The sequence below is a fragment of the Molossus molossus genome, unplaced genomic scaffold (assembly GCF_014108415.1).
Source record: "Molossus molossus isolate mMolMol1 unplaced genomic scaffold, mMolMol1.p scaffold_m16_p_9, whole genome shotgun sequence".
In the NCBI taxonomy this organism is placed as follows: Eukaryota; Metazoa; Chordata; class Mammalia; order Chiroptera; family Molossidae; genus Molossus; species Molossus molossus.
In genome coordinates this window covers 45,548,273-45,554,781 of record NW_023425403.1, presented here as the reverse complement: position 1 = coordinate 45,554,781, position 6,509 = coordinate 45,548,273, and the positions used below count along the sequence as shown (strand labels likewise).

The window sequence follows — 6,509 nt, the reverse complement described above, 5'->3', positions numbered from 1 at the left end:
CCCCCATTTTCCTCCCACTTTGGGGGAAGAACCATAAATAAAAATATCTTTATAAGATAAACACCACCAGGTAGTAGAGAATGTTGGGTTTTGTTTGTTGTTGTTTCTTTCCCTCTTTTCTTCTTCTTTACAAACATTCTGCTGGGGAACCTCTGCTGCAGTAGCGTTATTCCTGGAAGCCAGATGCACAATCATGACACAGCTGGCACGACCCCAGGCACCAGCCAGAGGCTTTCTCATGTTACCCGCATCCCTACTTGGACAGCTGTCACTTGGAGGAGACCCCCAAAGATCAGCTGATGCCCTCTGACCTGCTTGTCCCATTTCCCAAAGTATCTGCCGCAATAAGAGATTCTTTGTTTCTCCCAATAAAACATTAAAATTAGTATTTCAGTCAATGAGATCTGAGGTCACAATTTGTGTACAAAAGATCCGGAAGACATTGTTCTCAGAGCTCCAGATCATTTAGCGCAGGTGACCTGACACTCATGTGACTTGAAATTGTCCCCAGGTTAAGGTGACATATAAACATTTACAAATGACACATCCAGAATCCAATAGAGTACTCAGTTTAAGGAAGTAATCTGAGCTAAAAGGTGTCCTAAAAGAGGTAAATCTGAGAGAGATTTAGATGTGGAAGAGAGTTGTGTATAAAAAGACATGAAGCTGAGTCAGAGTAATTCCTATGAGGATAGTGGAAGTTTGACTAAGACAGAGAATTCTAGATGAGAGTTCATTTTCCCTTCAGGCTTGAAACACAAATATAGTCTAATCCACCGCATCATGGCAAACAGCATAAAGCCAGACACATAGTAGGTGGGCAAAAATGTCCAGTGAATTAATACATGAAAAATTAATTCTTGTAGAATCAAATATATATATTACAAAGTGAACTAGTGTATTTTTAACTCTGTTCTATCTTAGTTACATTTTTCTCTTCCCCTAGCGCCTGCTGGACTTCTTGAATTTCTGACAGGGTAGAGTGGCAAATAGAAACACTCAGAGTCTTACGTTATGCACATCTGTAATGTTCTACTTGTCTCATGGGGGTGTGAGAATCAGACAGCATAAAGCACGTTGGTCCCTTTTTAGTAGAGAGGACATGTCAACGCCTAAGGAAGATAGTATCACCAAAGCATGTTTAAAGCTTCTTGTTGTTGGCTGGACATTAAGGTCCTCAGGGAAAGTGGGAGAACATTTTCCAGATCATTCTATGCTAGAGGAAACTTCTCTATAACAAATTCAACCCACTAATTGAATTTTCCCAGAGTTTTTTCTTCCCAGGTCAAAGCAACAGTTGCCATGACCTTTTCTTGCTGGGTGCAAACCTTACATAACATAGCTTCCAGTCTAAAGAGGACACTACAATTTCACTCCACTTGGAAGGTCATATACAGCACAGAAGAGAATTATGAGTAGAACAATCTTTCTTTAGAGAAGAGAAAATATGGAGGCCTTCCCCTCCTTGTGACCTTGCAGGTCTCCATGGTAACTTGGTGCTAATTGGTAAACCCTGCTTCTGCACAAAGCAGGCTACTCCCCCGGAGACCTCCAGGCACACAAGCGCCACCTAGTGAGAAAAATCTTGCTTCAAAATTTTCCAAACAAAACCACCCCAACTGTATTCAATTTTCCCTTGAAAAATGATTACTTAAGTTTAAACAGACATGCATATAATTTTAAATGTTTAACAAAGAGTCCTAACTTAGGAATCAAAACACTAGAACTAGTCAAGTGAACTGAGTCAGGAAATTTAAAGATTCAAGCACTACTTTTTAATCACAATTTGATTCTTTTCACCTATATATGTTTTTTAAAGTGCTGATGTGTTGTTTCAGATATAAAGAACATCTTCAAAATTGTGGACGTAAACAAAAGAGGTATGGATGAAACGTTGGGAACAGTGCTCAGAGGGGAGACAGAAAGAAGACCTTCTGCTCTATACTGTTACATTGTTTATTTTCAAACCATGCCAATGTATTGCTAATCAACAATTATATTTAAAAAAGCAGTGAGCACACGTTTATGTTAGTTTCAGCGAAAACAATATCACCACTCACATTAAACTTATTTGCTAATTTGTAAGGAAAAATAATGCCTTCTCTTCATGAGCTTACAGAATGTTTTTCTTTTTTTTTTATCCTCACCCGAGGATATTTTTCCATTTTTTGTACAGATAGAGTGGGAGGGAGAGAGAGGAAGGGAGAGAGAGACAGAAACATCGACGTGAAAGGGACACATCGAGTGGCTGCCACCCACACGACCAACCAGGGCCGGGGACAAATTGCAACCGAAGTACGTGCCCTTAGCGGGAACTGAACCCGGGTCTCTCCGGACCGCAGGCCGACGCTCTAACCGCTGAGCCAAACCGGCCAGGGCCAGAATGTTTTTCAAGTAAAAGTACTTACTTGTCTGCTAAATGTAAAGTGGTACACATAGGAACGTCATCTGAAACACACAACACACCACACACACATCTGAGTTTCTTACATCTCACATAGGCAGACATCTCAGCTATTTATTTATTTATTTATTTATTTATTTATTTATTTATTTATTTATTTTGCTGCTTGTTCAATAAGTTTATTGTCTATCTGAATAATCTTCGTAGAAAATTGTTTGGTTTATTAGCTCTCCGCAGCCCTTTCCTGAGCTCTAAGAAAGCTTGCTTTCTTCTGAGCTACCGGATCTTTCTTCTGGGCAAGACACATTTGGGGACGGTTCCATCTCTTCTTTTTACCTTCTTTCTTAGGCTTCTTCTCATAGACTGGATTCTCTCGCATAGCAGCATGAGCTTTCGTATCTTCTCTATGTCTGGAGTTACGTTGTTCTTTATGTACTGAGAGAATTGTTTCTTGTGAGCATCTTCATCTTCTTCCACTAGATAACGCGTATAATCAGCAACATTCTGACCCGTGATGTGCTTCCGATGTACTTCTGCTTTGAATTCCTGGCTTTCTGAATCATAACTGGGGAATCGTTTGGTACTGTGAGGGATAGATAAGCCTCCATCCACAGTTCCCTTTAGGACCCCAAAAACTTTACTTCCAGTAGTAATTCTGGCAAGCCCTGGGTCCAAATAGCAGGTGAAGGCACCAGGTTGACCATCAGTGCTGTCCACATTGTATTCCTCTCCAGTCACCTCCACTTGGCCTTCATAGATCTTGTCCACAAGCCTATGGAGACGCCCTCAGGCCAGCAGCAGGTCAGTACACTGTGTTGCAGCATAATTTGTCAGGCCAACCTGCACACCATACTCTGGGAGTTCATGAGCATCAGCTGCACAGACCGTCATATCTGCTTCTAGACGGGCATAAGCAATCTGACAAATGATGTATCTGCTGATAACTCGAACTATCATCCTGTATTTAAGTGTGTTGTACTTATTTTTACCCTGGATTACCAAGCGTTTCCGGGCATAGTAATCAGTATTACCCTCTTGTCGTCTTCGAAATTTCATTTGGTATCTCTTGAAGTAGGCCTTACTTTTGACAGCTTTAACAAAGCCCATCCTGTGGAACAGAGACTCCTGTCTGCAGATCACCCCAGACCTGCAGGCCTAGAACAGCTCTGAGGGAAAAGCTCAGCTATTGATTAAAAAAAAAAAAAAACACAAAAAAACCCACAAAAGTCGAAATGGTATTCAACTTCCTTGAACAAATTCTACCAAGTACTTTACCTAATTTGACCCTTGGACATACTAACTGAAAAAGCAAATAGATGTTAAAAGTTATAAAGCAACGCTCATAGGGCGTCCTTCAGGTTGTGGCAACTGCTGAAAGACTTCCATTTCTGCAACTTTAGAGAAAAGACGCAAGGACGTCTGGGTCAAAGGCGCTTGCTGTCCTGACAAAGGCGCTAACTCAGAATCACCGCGATGGCTTCTCAACGCTCCTGTGACACCAGCCACCCATCAGTTGTCCAGGACGGGCAGGCCACTGCAATGCCTCCCATCACATCTAAAAAGCATAATAATTGGCTTGGAGGTTATATTATAGAACAGCCGAACTGTTTGGTTAAAAATGTGAAAAATATGCACTCTTGAATATTTTTCTGCCTTTATTTATGGTTGAATTTTTCCTGTCCACTTTATGATTAAGTAGAAGACCCTGGAGACTCCAAAATTGTTTCCACAAAATTGAAACAAGGCAATGCACAAGCAAATGAGACAGCTTTGGCTAAGCAAGCAGATGAGATTTTTTTCAAGCTCATTTTGGAATTTTGAAACAGATCCTCAGTGAATAAAAACCACACCACCACCATAATTTACCGTGTTTTGCATTTTGCATGAATACTGCATTTGTGCCATGAAAGCATAATAATAGAAAATAAAAATACAGGTTTGGAATTTTGCGTATTTTAGACATACGAAGGGGGGTAAAAGTAGGTTTACAGTTGTGAGTATGAAAAATAAAACATAATTAATAAATAATGGTACAATAATAAACTCTGTTTCATGTACTCACAGCTATAAACCTACTTTTGCCCCACCCTGTATGAACCTGATTGTGGCAAAAACAAATTTAATCTTAATAGCATGTGTTAGTATACTTAATGCCAAATAAAATCTTTTATTTTATATATATAGGGTGTCCCAAAAATGTATACACAGCCCTGGCTGGTTTGGCTCAGCGGTTAGAGTGTCAGCCCACAGACTAAAGAGTCGCGGGTTCGATTCCGATCAAGGGCATGCGCCTAGGTTGTGGTTTGTCCCCAGCCCTGGTTGGAGTTGTGTGGGTGGCAACCAATCAATGTGTCCCTCTCACATCGATCTCTCTCTCTCTCTCTCTCTCCTTTCCACTCTATCTGAAGATAAATGAAAAAAATATCCTTGGGTGAGGATTTTTTAAAAAAATGTGTACACAACTTTGAGTAATTATAAAGCCAGTGTTTATTAAAACACATTTCATTTTCAAAATGTAATATAATCTACACACACTCTGTATACATGTTTTTGGGATACCCTGTACATTTTACAGAAAATATTAATTAAATAGCCAAGAATTACTAGACATGTGTTCATAATTTTCCTTACTTATAGTCCCTTAAAGTATTACATTGAATAGAGGCTAACAGTTAAAATGAAAATAAGTGAGGGTGTTTGAAATTTTTAAATACATACATTCCTATCTTTTACTGTATAAGTTTGTGATTTTAACAACAACAAAAACACTATAAAACAGGGTAGACTCAACGATGGTGTCATTATCCTGTAAAGGTGGACTAAGATGAGAGATTTTTATTTATCTGACAATTAGTTTGGACATTATTAAAAAAAAAATATGTACAGTTGCAACTGTTGAACGATACCCAGTTTATAACTCCCGTCACATGGCTACAAAGCTAAAAGGAAGTGAAACTGAACCATCCTCCAGTAAATTAAACTCATGCCTACATCCCATCTAAACTGTTGGTCCAATCATTCTGTTCACTTCATCTGAGTTGACCCAACCTGAACCAGTCTGTTTTGAAATTGTTCTTAGAGTGACAGCTGTGATCCAACATTTAGTAATGGATCATTAAACAGGAAAAAGCCCCACAGATCAGTCAGAATTTGATGTTGGAGTCTCAATTAGAAAATATTCATCTTGCCAGAGCTATAAGCAATATGAAAAAATCTTTGGTCTATATATACAAAGTTATTTTCTCTAAAAGTATAATTTTGGTCTCTTAGTTCTATATAGCTGTGAAGAACTAACATCTTTCATGAAATATTAGAACTATTTTCTTTCCTAAAATTACTGTGTGTCATAAGACATAGTTACCATTAAATGTCCAGCTGAATGAACTATTTGCATCCCATTCTCCAATTAATGGCTAGGAATGCTGATTGTTTTCATTTGACCATTTTAACAACTAAATTGGAGTTAATAATCTTTCTGTTCAGAATTCTACCTTAGGAAAAACAGCAGATTTATTAGCAAAGTTATTTGAATTAGATTAAGCTATGGTTGACAAATAACTCTTTGAACATCTACATTATAACATGTAACTACATACTACAAGATCTCAGGTACTTTAACACTACTCTCAACATATTCTGTGAGCATTTCACTAACTTCCTTAAGGAGTCTCATGTTTCTTTGTAAACTTGCTTAAATAATTAGCTATTCTACCTAATAAAAATACATTTTTATCTTACAAATTATAAAATATGTTTTATTTTACAAATAGAAAGACTTTCTTTTCCTCATTCATTCATTCATTCATTCATTCATTCATTCGTTCATCCATCCATCCATCCAATAAACTATGTATTGAGTGTCTAATTAGTGCCAGACACTGGGTATAACCAAAAGAGACATGGTCCTTGTCTTCATGGCGAAGACAGAATTGAATCAGATAAACACAAAAATAAAAATATAGTTACAAATCTAGGTGGATGAGATGAAAGAGAAGAATGGGGTGTTCTGAAGAGAAAAACAAAATAACCTACTGGGGTTGGGCCTTCAGGAGGCACCTTTGCGGAAGCGGCATTTGAGTCGCCGGAAGAATGAGCCTGTGGCAGC

The 6,509-nt window shown here is 38.4% G+C and overlaps 1 pseudogene; it reads right to left on the bottom strand.

The window, feature by feature from the left end:
* Positions 1 to 2,627: 2,627 nt before the first annotated feature.
* On the bottom strand, positions 2,628 to 3,511 carry LOC118622823 (annotated as a pseudogene).
* Between the last annotated feature and the right edge of the window lie 2,998 nt (positions 3,512 to 6,509).